This window comes from Piliocolobus tephrosceles, chromosome 1 (assembly GCF_002776525.5).
Source record: "Piliocolobus tephrosceles isolate RC106 chromosome 1, ASM277652v3, whole genome shotgun sequence".
NCBI lineage: Eukaryota > Metazoa > Chordata > Mammalia > Primates > Cercopithecidae > Piliocolobus > Piliocolobus tephrosceles.
The window spans coordinates 121,130,691-121,143,892 of record NC_045434.1 but is presented as its reverse complement, the minus strand read 5'-3'; the positions used below and the strand labels follow the sequence as shown (position 1 = coordinate 121,143,892).

The 13,202-nt window shown below is 41.4% G+C and overlaps 1 pseudogene; it reads right to left on the bottom strand.

Moving 5' to 3' along the window:
- Nucleotides 1–1,459: 1,459 nt before the first annotated feature.
- Nucleotides 1,460–2,251, bottom strand: LOC111525751 (annotated as a pseudogene).
- Between the last annotated feature and the right edge of the window lie 10,951 nt (nt 2,252–13,202).

Sequence of the window (13,202 nt, the reverse complement as noted above, 5' to 3'; positions counted from 1 at the left end):
ACCAGGGTGCTCAATATCAGACTTAAAACAAAACAAAACATTCTCTTGGTTCTTCGACACTCTCATGACCCTGCTCTATCTTTTATTTTCCCTTCTCATCCAAACTTCTTTTTGTATATATACCTATCTTTGCCATTTATTTTTAAAAATCTTATTCAAAATACTAAATAATATAGTTTCAGATATAAAAAAATTACTGCAATAAAACAATTCGGAAGTATTTCCATTGCACTTTCCTCCCTTACTAGGAAAGTACACTGTCCACCTGAGAGACAGGATGGACGGCGTTCTTCCAGCTCTACACAAAGCACAAGCCCACTGGCTCACCTGGGCCCTGCTTAACATATATTATGTTTTCTAAAGGGTTGTAGTGACACTTGTAAGTCAACCATGGTTCAAATCACATATTTACATATTGATCAGTTCTTTATGATAGACACAAATGAAATATAGTAAATAATTTCCAATTGCCATAAAAAACAAAAACAAAGGAAAACAAGTGTGGAGGAAAAAAGGTCATTGTACACAAATATACTTTATGTATACAAACAACTTCATTCAGGTATAATTTTAATTTGCAATACCTAGATACAGTTATTATTTAAGTGATAATGGCCCCTAAGATTTATTCAGATTTACTACAAAATAATAAATGAAGTAAACAAATGTGATATAATTTTAAACTCTGCTCAATGCTTGAAACCTTAGAGGAACCCATGCTACAATCAATTGCTAACTAAAGGCAACTGTACATGTATGTAATATTTTACCACAGTTTCCACTTCTAAATTTAATATAGTAATTCAAACCAAAAAAAATAGTATCTCTGTAACATTTTATCTACGTCCACTGCAAGCTGCAGAATCTATGTTGCAAGATTTCTTGACACATTTAATGTTTTACCTAAAATTGTGGTCAGATTGAGCAATATCGTTATCCTAAATTATGTTTAAATTATCTAAAAATATCCAAAGCAGTTTTCTTGGAAGGAAAAAAAATATTACTCAAATGCAAAGCATTATCACACATATCCTTGTACATTACAGTTTGGGACCACAAAAAAATGTGTGGTTAAAAAATAGTATTTGAATGGCAGAGAATGAATATGAGTCAGTAATAGATATGTTACAATTTAGTTACAAGTTTGGGAACTTTTAAAAGTAGCATCACTAATACTTCCAGAAGAAGCACAATAAATCTAAAACAATAAAAACTAACAGTGTAAATATAAGGTAATGCTTAACTCGCATTTTGGACACCTGATTAAACTCACCTCTAAAAGTACAGATAAAACATTATATACTTCTTGTTTGTGACATTTAATTTCCAAAGCACCAAGGCAAAAGAGAGACCCACCTCTCATTTAAGTACCAATTGCGTATGTCAAACATCGGCACAATATCATATAAAAAGTCAAGCAAATAAAATTACATAATAAGCAAACTCAAATCACAGGACTTTAAAAAATATAATTATTGGTAATCTTCAAAGAAGACATTGCCTCATTAACATTGTGATCTAGGCAATGGTATTCCACTGTTTTGAAACAAAGATCATCACGCCATTTCCTGTTTTGAACCAGAAGAAAAATCTTCCTTTTGTTGCGATATGTAATGTAGACAATAGCAATGCAAAAAGCAAAATTAATAAGATGAAAAAAGAAATGGCTGTCTTCCTCTTCTATATTTGAGGATGGCATCTTAAAAGATTTCACTGACTGTTCAATTTCCGTGTAATCCCTGTTTTCTTCCAAGGTGTCATCAGACTCGTCGTCGTCCCTGGGGTCCGTGGTCCAGCCATAGTCTGGTTCTCCATAATCACCACTGTCCAGAGTGTCTTTGGCTGTGGATGGAGAACTGTTCAGCATGAGAAGATCCCCCTTCTCTATGCTAGGATCTTCATTGTTATCAGCTTCCTCTTGAGACAGAGGTGTAGGGGAGGGATGAGGAGCCACAGATGCTCCTCCACTTTTCTCAGTACTCGTTGTAGGAGGGAGGGTGGTACTGACTTGGGAAATAGAAGGTTTGGTTTGTTTTTCATGTGTTAAAGCATTCACATTCGGGGTAGAAATATCTGAGTTAAGTACAGTTTGGCTCAGTGAATCAGTCCGTGATACAACACTGGATAGAGTGGCAGACACGAGCAGGAGCGCCAAGACCAGTAGCGGCGCCAGCCCCGCAAGGGCTTGGATGGCCGACCAGAGCAGCAGTTTTGCTTGTGAGGGCTTCCTCATCCTCCTCAGGGCAGCAGCGACCACAATGGGCTCTTCTTTTCTTTCTTTCTTTCTTTTTTTTTTTAGATGTATTCTCACCCTATTGCCCAAGCAGGAGTGCAGTAGCATGATCTTGGCTCACTGCAACCTCCGCCTCCTGGGTTTAAGCAATTCTCCTGCCTCAGCCTCCCAAATAGCTGGGATTACAGGTGTGTGCAATCATGCCCACCTAATTTTTGTATTTTTAGTAGAGACAGTGTTTCATCATTTTGGCCAGGCTACTCTTGAACTCCTGACCTCAGGAGATCCTTCTGCCTTGGCCTCCCAAAGTGCTAGAATTACAGGCATAAGCCACCACACCCAGCCCCAAGCTTCTTAAAAGTGTTGTTTTTGGCTGGATGTGGTGGTTCACACCTATAATCCCAGCACTTAACAGAGGCCAAGGTGAGAGGATTTCTTGAGCCTAGGAGTTTGAGACCAGCCTGGGCAACATAATGAGACTCGTCTCTACAAAAAAAGTTAAAATTAGTTAGCTGTGGTGGTGCATGCCTGTAATCCCAGCCGTTTAGGAGATTGAGGTGGGAGGATCACTTAAGCCTGGGAGGTTGAGGCTGCAGCAAGCTATGATTGTGCCACTGCACTCCTGCCGGAATGCAGTGACAGTAAGATCCTGTCTCAGAAAAAAAGAAAAAAGGAATATGATCAGTCTCATATTCCTCACCTTCCAGTCACTTCTCAAACTACTTCAGTCTTCATCATTTGCTGTTAGTTAACTAGTTAATGAGGTCAATAAGTTTAATTAATTAAACCATTTAGTTAACAAGGTAAAATATTTGCGGGGTAGCCACTATGTGCCAGGTACTGTTCTAGGCTTTGAGCGGTGACAAAATTGGCAGAAACTCTTGCTGAGCGGAATTTGTAATCTAGTGACGAGACAATGAACAAAATAATCAGTAAAATATCCAGCATGTTAGAAAATAATAAGTGCTATGGAGAAGAACCAATCAAGGAAGGGAGATGGGGAGTGCTGGAAGGGAGTGTGGGGTTAGATCTTGAAAGGTTGGTCATCTGAAACACACAGGACTGGAAAAAAAAAAAAGGAGAGTGGTCAAGGAAGATCTCACTGCGAAGATGACGTTTGAGCAAAGAAGGTGAGTTAGTGAGCCCTTGGCAGAGGGAACAGCAAGGGTAAGAACCCTCGTATGGAAGTGTCTGGAATGTCCAAGGAACTGCAAAGACCAATATCGCTGGAGTCAATAGGAATATGGGGTACAGTGATAAGAGATGGGGTTGGAGAGGTGACGGGGGACTATGTTACTTAGAGCCTTACATGCCATTCTAAAGATTTTGGCTTTTGGCCGGATGCGGTGGCTCATGCCTGTAATCCCAGCACTTTGGGAGGCCGAGGCGGGTGGATCCCTTGAGGTCAAGAATTTGAGACCAGCCTGGCCAACATGGTGACACCCCATCTCTACTAAAAATACAAAGTTTAGCCAGGCATGGTGGCACATGCCTGTAATGCCAACTACTTGGGAGGCCAAGGCAAGAGAATCGTTTGAACCTGGGAGGCAGAGGTTGCAGTGAGCTGAGATTGCACCACTGCATTCCAGCCTGGGTGACAGAGCGAGACTCTGTCTCAAGAAAACACAGCAACAATAGATTTTGGCTTTTGTTCTGAATGATTTCACTCCAAATGATTTGGGATATTATTAAAGAGTTTTTGAGCCAAGAAGTGATATGACCTTATTTAGCATTCTAAAGAGATCCCTCTGGTTCCTCCGAGGGAAGCCAGGTAGGAGATTCTTGCAATTATTCAGAGATGATGGTGGCTGGGATATGGCACTTGCTGGAGAACTGTTCCAGTTCTGAATATATTTTGAAGATAGAGGTAACAGAGGATTGCTATAAATTAGATGTGGTATAGAATGAAGAGGGGAGTCAAGGATAATTCCAAGGTTTTTGGCCTAAGCCACCAAAAAGGTAGAGTTGTCATCAACTGAGATGAGCAAGATTGCATGAGGACCAAGTTTTAGAGGAAAGATCAGGAGTTTGTTTTGGGGCAAACTAAGTTTGAAAGTTCTTTTGGACATTTAAGTGAAAATGTCTAGTATACAGTTAAATATATGTCAGGAGATCAGTAGAGAGGTCAGGGTTGGAGATAAACATTTGCAAGTAAATATATAGATCACAGTTAAAAGTCATGTGACTAGATGACATCACAAAGGGAATGGCTGAGATAGAGAAGTGTATATAGGTTCTGAGTCCTGGGTACTCCAATTTTAAGAAGCCCAAAAAATTAGGAGAGAGTCTGAAAAAGCAGCAGCCCATGAGATGGAAGGGAAACAAAAAAACCAGGATCTATGATGTCATGAAAGCCAATTAAGGAAAGTGCTCAGAGGAGGAGGAAGCAAACAATGGGGTTAATAGAGCCAGGTGTGGTGGCCCATGCCTGTAATCCTAGTACTTTGGGAGGCTAAGGCAAGAGGATCATTTGAGTCTAGGAGTTTGAGACCAGTTTATTGTCCCTGAGCAACATAGGGAGACCCCATCTCTACGCCTGTGGTACCAGCTACCTGGGAGGATGAGGTGGGAGGAGCGGTTGAGGCTGCAGTGAGCCATGAGTGTGCCACTGCACTCCAGCTTTGGCAACAGAGTGAGACCCTGTTTCAATCAATCAATCAATGCTAGTAATAGGACCAGTAAGATGAGGACTAAGAATTGACCACTGAATTTAGCATCTTGTGGATCACTGGTGACCTTGACAAGAACAGTTGTGGTGGAATGGTGGGTACAGAGCTTGATTAGAGTGTGTTGAAGACACAATGAGAGGAGAAGGATCAGAGACAGAGAAGACAGAAAAATTTTGAGGAGGTTTTGCCTGAAAGGCAACAGAAAAACTACATTCTATTTGAGAAAACCAAAGGCAATTGTTCTTTCTGATTTTGATTTTCTGTTATCTTTGACACTGTACGCTCCCTTCCCCTTGGCTTCCAAGACTTCCACCTGCCAATATCTGCATCTTTGTGCCTAAGGACTTTTGAATACTGCAAGCACCAAAGGAAATGCTCAGAAATTACCACCCCTAGGAGCAGCCCTCCACCAATGGGTGATGGGAGTTGGTGGATAAATATCACAGCTCCTGTAGGGATAATTCTGAGGCTCATGGTTTTATATCACACCAAGCCAGTGGTAGCTAGGCTCAAGGACACACCCTCTATTAGTTGCCTTTACTTCCTTGTCCCATTTCTTCACTTCCCAGATGGTTTCCTTGTACATCCCAAATAAATTACTTGCACTTGAATTCTTGTTTCAAAATCTGCTTCTTGGGGAAGCAGATTTAAATTAATTTAAATCTTAATTTAATTTAAATTAAATTAAGACACTGTGTATTTAGATTTAATCTAAAACTTAATAAAGCTCAAATGCACCATGCTACACAATGAATACTAACTTTCAGTTTATAATTAGCATATTTGCAATTAAAGGCCCCTTCTTAAATAATTTTGGGGAAATGCAACAAAGTCTTTAGAAAATGGAAAGACTGAGAAAGCTTCCTTTTGCAAGTAATTCCTAGCCTTCTTTTCTTTTTCTACCTGTGATAAATAAGAAATATGTATTTGATCTTTGTCTCCAGTTCCTGACACAGAACTTCTAAAACCCTTGGAATTTCCCGAACGATAGGGGTGAAAGTGTTACTATAGGTAGGCAGATATGAGCAGGGCACGAGAGGCCTCCCTAACCACCACCCAACCAGGAACATCAGGTGCCCATCAGATGATGGTCATGCAGTTGATAACTTTCTCTCTAAATAATCATTTATTAGCCAGTGCCAGGGAAAGGCAGTCTCCCAAGAGATGGGAAACACCTGAAACTAGTGACTAGCTGCTTCCAGGTGAGATCTCAGAAGTTGGGTGGGTGGGCTCAAGCATGCACATTAAGAGGCAAAATGGTGGAGTTTAAAACCTCGACTGGTAAGGGAAAAATGCTTCAAATGAGCATGGGCACAATGTCAGTAAACACAGGATCAGTGCATGCAGTCCCTCCCTAGTGCTGGCAGGCCATTGTGCATGCAGACAGCCCACCCCAAGGCAAGAATCAGGGGAGAAGGACGCAACCCTCTGGAAGCGTGTCATTGTATAAGACCCCAGGCCAAAGGTCTAACAGGGCATGGTGTTTGACTCTCTCACGTCGCCCACTTGGCCGTCTTCCAAATGTACTTTACTTTCTTTCATTCCTGCCTAAAACTTTTTAATAAACTTTCACTCCTCCTCTAAAACTTGTCTTGGTCTTTCACTCTGCCTTATGCCGCCTTGGTCAAATTCTTTTTTCTGAGAAGGCAAGAACTGAGATTACTATCTACCTGTATGAATTCGCCACCAGTAACATGCTTTGGTGCCACATGACTTAGACATGTTCCCTAGTGGCAAAAATAAGAGCATCTTTTGTTATTCATAATAAGTCTCTTCCAACCATACTAAGGTGACTTTTGGGGAACCCCTCAGTAGCTTCAGGATAGGGGCTGATTGCCAGAGCAACTAACCTTGTGAAACTTTCAGCCCCCGCTCAGGACTTCTGGGGAGGAGAGAGAGAGATGCTGGAGACAGAGTCCTGTCACTGATGGCCAGTGATTTATCAACCATGCCTACATAGTGGAACTGCCATAAAAACCCCTAAATGACAAAGTTTGAAGAGCTTCTGAGTTGGTGAACACATGAAGGTGCTGGGAGGGTGGTGTGCTCACAGGGCATGGAAGCTTTGTGCCCCTTCCTCCATACCCTTCCTTATGCCTCTTCCATTTGGCTGTTCCTGATTTGAACTCTTTATAATAAATTGGTAATTGTAAGTAAAATACTTTCCTGAGTTCGGTGGCCATTCTAGCAAATTACTGAATCTGAGGAAGGGGTTGTGGAAAACCCCGACTTATGCGTGATTGGTGATGATGATGAAAAGAATAAAACTCTGGAAAATATTTGAAGAGATTTATTCTGAGCCAAATCTGAGGACCAGGACCCATGACATAGCCCCAGGGAGGTCCTGAGAACACGTGCCAGAGGTGGTCAGACTATAGCTTGATTTTATATGTTTTAGGGAGTGTAAAACATCAGTCAATACATGTAAGGTGTACACTGGTTTGGTCTGGAAAGGCGGGGCAACTTGTAGGGAGAGGGATATCCTAGGTCATAGGTAGATTCAAAGATTGTCTGATTGGCAATTGGTTGAAAAAGTTAAGTTATTATCTAAAGACCTGGAATCAGGATGGGTGCAGTGGCTCACACCTGTAATCCTAGCACTCTGGAAGGCCGAGGTGGGCGGATCACCTGAGGTCAAGAGTTGGAGACCAGCCTGACCAACATTGAGAAACCCCATCTCAACTAAGAATACGAAATTGGCCAGGTGTGGTGGCGCATGCCTGTAATCCCAGCTACCGGGGAGACTGAGGCAGGAGAATCGCTTGAACTCGGGAGGCGGAGGTTGCGGTGAGCCAAGATCGTGCCATTGCACTCCAGCCTGGGCAACAAGAGTGAAACTCCATCTAAAAAAAAAAAAAAAAAAAAAAAAATACCTGGAATCAATAGAAAGGAGTATCTGGGTTAAGATAAGTGGTTGTGGAGAACAAGGTTTTTGTCATGTAGAGGAAGCCTCCAGGTAGCAGGCTTCAGAGAGAATATATTGTACATGTTTTTTTGTCAGACTTAAAAAGGTGCCAGACTCTTAGTTAATTCTCTCCTGGATCAGGGAAAAGACCTGGAAAGGGGGAGAGGATTCTCTACAGAAAGCAGATTTTCCCCACAATAGACAGCTTTGCAGGGCCATTTCAAAATATGTCAAAGAAATACATTTGGGGGTAAAATACTTTGATTCCTTTCAAGGTTAGCTATCTGTCATGTTGGTATCTTATTGCTACAAAGGGTCTATTTTGTCAGTCTTTAGGTCTCTGTTTTAATGTTAATACTGGTCAGTTGTGACTGAATTCCAAAGGGAGGAGGGTATAATGAGGTATGTTTAGTCCCCTCCTTTTCCATCATAGCCTGATCTAGTTTTCCAGGTTAACTATGGAATGACTTTGGGTGAGAGGAGGGGTCTATTCAGTTTGTTGGGGGGCTTAGAATTTTATTTTTAGTAACCTGGGAACTTGCAACTGGCATCTGAAGTGACACAGTCTTGTGGTACTGAGCCTTTAACTTGTGAGATCGGATGCTAACTCCATGTAAATAGTGTCAGGTAACTGCAGGTAACTTCTCTGCCCACGTCAATTGAGTTTCCTACAGTTCAACTTAACTGTAGGACACCCAGTTGGCAGGGGCAGAGAATTGGAGAATTGTTTGGTATGGAAAATTCCTACACATTTGATATTGGAAATGTGAGTAGAAACAGTAGAGAACTACCAAAAACTAAATTATTTTTAAAAGTACATTTTTTCCTGCATTTTGATGGCATTAGCACACTATGAGTATTGCTGAATATGAGGCTGAGAGCAAAAGTCTGATTTCATACCAGGTATGTCAAATTTTGCATCTGTAATCTCTAATCAAATAAAGTCTAGGAAATTATTAATTACATAGTAATACTTAGGGCTCACAAGTGATTTTCCTTTTAAAATACTTTGTGAATGTTAATTATGCAACCTAGAATCTATAAGGTAGACAGATTACTTTATGGTCAGAGTAGTTATTTAACTTCTCTTGAGAGAACGATTTCTCCCAATACAACACACTCAATTACTGTTAAAATATGAAACTTCTTTATAAGTAGATGAGGATTACTGAATACTCCCTCTTTAATGTAGCTAAAGATATACTTTCCTTTTTCTACTGCTATAGAACCTAAAAATGTTACACTGTACTTGCAAAATTACTTGAGAGGCTGAGAATGGTGGCTCAAACCTGTAACCCCAGCACTGTCCAGGTGGGAGGATTGCTTGAGCCTAGGGAATTGAGACTAGTCTGGGCAAGACCAGCCAGGGTAACATAGCAAGACCCTGTCGCTGCAAAAAAAAAAAAAAAAAAAAAAACAAAAACAAAAAAGAAAACAATCAGCTGGGTGCAGTGGCATGTGCCTCTAGTCTCAGGTACTTGGGGGGCTGAGGTGGGAGGATCACTTTATCCCAGGAGGTAGAGGTTGCAGTAAGCCGAGATTGCACCACTGCACTCCAGCCTGGGTGACAGAGCAAGACTCCATCTCAAGAAAATAAAAATAGAAATAAATAAAATAAATAAAAATTACTTGAGAGACAGCCCATTAAAGTTGTAGAGAATCTTGCACCAGGAGTTAGTTCTTGATATTTTATCACCTCTGTGTCTCAGTGTCTCAGTTTTGGTGTCTTTTGAGAAAAGAAAGCTCATTTGGAGCTGCTGCTTACCACTCTTCTAAGAATACCTCTTTCTTTACCCACATCAAGAATACCTTTTTCTTTACCTACATCTTAAGACGTTGATATTCTCCATGGCTAATTCCAGTTTTCTTCATCTCTCATTTCATACTCTCTTCCTTGGAGGAAATTTTTATTTGGAGGAGATAGACATAATGTTTGCTAGGTTCTGAATACTGACCTAAACACTTTACAAACAGACTGGTTTCATTTTTATGATGTTATGAGGTAGGTACTCTTATTATCCTCATTTTATAGACTAGGAAACTGAAGCACAGAGAGGTTAATCATTTGTCCAAGTAACCAGTAAGTGGAAAGATCAGGACTTGGACTCAGTCTGTCTCTAGAGGACATTCGCTTTATCACCTCACTATGCTTATCTTGTCTTTTCCGCAATGTAGATTGTGCCTAATCTTTGGAGAATCTGAAACCTGTCAGTGAAGCCCATCTGCCTCTCCTGAGCATGGAATCCATATATTAAATTGCTTAACATGTATTTCCATCTCATCGTCCAGCAAATACTTCAAATTCTCGATAGCACAACTGAGTTCATTTTTCCTCCCATGAATAGCCTGTACTTCTGTTTTAGAAAATGGCATCACCAGCCGGTCAGTGAAAGAGTTACAATTCTGGGAGTTATCTTCAGCTCTTCATTTCCCCCTTAACTTTTACCTACGTCTGTGTTGCCTATCCTGTCAATTGTATTTCCTACAGATGTCTTGAATTTGGCTTTCTATGCCTATTGTCATCTATCCTTATCATTTCTTTCCTGAATGACCAAGTAGCAGGGATTCCAGTTTGTGCATAAACCATGCCCAGCATTGTGCTTCATACATAGTTGGTTACATCTGATGAACTGGTAAAGAAGCCCCTCTGTCTTAGTCTATTTTGTGTTGCTAAAGTAGAATACTTGGCACTGGGTAATTTATAAAGAACAGAGATTTATTTCTTATAGTCCTGAAGGCTGGGAAGTCCAAAGGCAAGGGCCGTCTTGCTGCATCATCCCATGGTGAAAAGTAGGAGAAAGAGAGCATGAAAGAGAGAGAGAGAGAGAGAGAACCAAGTCGTCAAGTCGTCTTTTCATGAGGAACTGTATTAGTCCATCCTCACACTACTATAAAGACTGGATAATTTATGAAGAAACAAGGTTTAATTGACTCACAGTTCCACAGGCTTAACAGGAAAGATGACTGAGAGGCCTCAGGAAACTTACAATCATAGTGGAAAGGAAGCGGGAAGCAAGTACATGTTTCACATGACAGCATGTGGGTCTGGGTTCACAAGGCCCCGGTATTCAGAGTTGGGGATGTGTAAGGTAAGGCAAGAGAGGCAGCCAGACTTGGCAATGACTTCATATCACATACTAACCATAGGCAGTGGACACCTAGGTAACTCTTCCCAGGATACCTTCTTGAAATTATGAAGGGAAGAACTGACTAAAATAAATAAGCCCTCCCCACTGACCTTTAAAGGACCTAACAGTGGAAGAATTCCAACTGGACCACAGTTCTTGAGACCTACCTGCAGATCAAAACAGAAATGAAAGTTTTGCAGCTCTTGGCTATTGCAGAGGTCCAGGGGAAGGGCTGATGTTTGCCAAGGAGACAAAATTGGAAGAATTCAGGATACATTATGAAGACAGAGAGGCAAATCATGTGGAGTGACTGGATGTGGCAGTTAGATTAAAGGTGACTTTTTTTTTTTTTTTTTTGAGACAGCTTTGTCGCCTAGGCTAGAGTGTAGTGGCGTGATCTCAGCTCACTGCAACCTCTGCCTCCTAGATTCAAACGAATCTTCTGCCTTAGCTTCCAAGTATCTGGGATTACAAGTACGCACCACCATGCCTGGCTAATTTTTGTGTTTTTAATAGAGACAGGATTTCACCATGTTGGCCAGGCTGGTCTCAAACTCCTGACCTCCAGTGATCCACCCAGCTCACCCTCCCAAAGTGCTGGGATTACAGGCGTGAGCCACTGTGCCTGGCCAAAGGTGACTTTTAACTTGGAGTTGGCTTAAGCAATTGGATGAATGATGGTAGTATGTACTGACCTGGTGAAGTCTGGAGGAGGAAGAGGTTTAGGGACAGAAATCAAAGTTCTGCCCGGGAACAGTTAAAGTGATAGGAAAGAGCTTGGAAAATCAGCAGTCTTCTTGTCAAATTTTATGTGTGTGTGTCTTCCCTGCCAGCAAGCGGGTAATATTTGGTTAATGATGCTCCATGAACTAAAGTCACTTTCAAAGAAATGCTTTAAATGGCAATGATGAGCTAAAGTCCATCAGGAAAACCTACTAAGCAAACTGTCCCAGAGCACTAGGAAAGGCACCATGATACATAGACAGATACAGCATGTTAGATAAGAATTACATCTCCACACTGGTGAATGGTTTTTCACTTAAGAGATGAGCAAGGCTGGGATTGGCTGCCCCTCTGGGGACCATGTCATGTAGTGCTGCTCTGATTTTTTTCTTTTTATTCCATAAATCTTAAGGACAATTAACTTGCCCTCTACGATGTAAAATAATCAAATCATTCACATTAATTTATTATTTCTAAAAGTTTTCAAAGAAGATTTTCAGAAATCAACTTCTTACATATGCCAAATTACTTTTGTTAGTTAATTAGAATATATTTTTGAAGCATAATTCTTTTTCTTTTTCTTTTTTCTTTTGAGACGGAGTTTCACTCTTGTTGCCCAGGCTGGAGTGCAATGGCGCAGTCTTGGCTCACTGCAACCTCTGCCTCCTGGGTTCAAGTGATTCTCCTGCCTCAGCCTCCCTAGTAGCTGGGATTACAGGCGCCTGTCACTGCGCCCGGCTAATTTTTGTATTTTTAGTAGAGATGGTGTTTCCCGGTGTTGGCCAGGCTGGTGGTCTCCAACTCCTGACATCAGGTGATCCACCTGCCTTGGCCTCCCAAAGTGCTATAATTATAGGCATGAGCCACCACGCCTGGCCTAAAGTGTAATTCTTATATATTCTAGTTTTTTACATTTGCTTAGGGTCCTTTTACTCAAAATAGTTACAATTTAGAAGTTATCTATATTATCTTATCCACATTTATTGCCAACACAGGCAAATTAAATTTCAGGAATCTCAGACAATTCTTCCCGTTAAGTACTTAATCATGTTCTGCAAAAACCGGGCAAGTTGTATTTTGTCTTTTTAATGGTGAAAGGCAAAAAGAAAGAATGAAACACGCTATTGTGGGCCTTTGCCTACGTTCCCATTGTAATTCTGATTTTGGGGGGATTCATGGAGTAAAGTCCAATCTATTTACAATTAGTTAAACAATTTTGCAGGCTCTTTCTGTCAATTTTTAAAATCCCCGCCTGGGGCCCGGTGCGGCGGCTCATGCCTGTAATCCCAGCACTTCGGGAGGCCGAGGCGGGTGGATCATGAGGTCAGGAGATTGAGACCATCCTGGCTAACACGGTGAAACCTTGTCTCTACTGAAAAATACAAAAAATTAGCCAGGCATGGTGGTGGGCACCTGTAGTCCCAGCTACTCGGGAGGCTGAGACAGGAGAATGGCGTGAACCTGGGAGGGGGAGCTTGCAGTGAGCTGAGATCGCGCCACTGCACTCCAGCCTGGGCGACAGAGCGTGACTCCGTCTCAAAAAA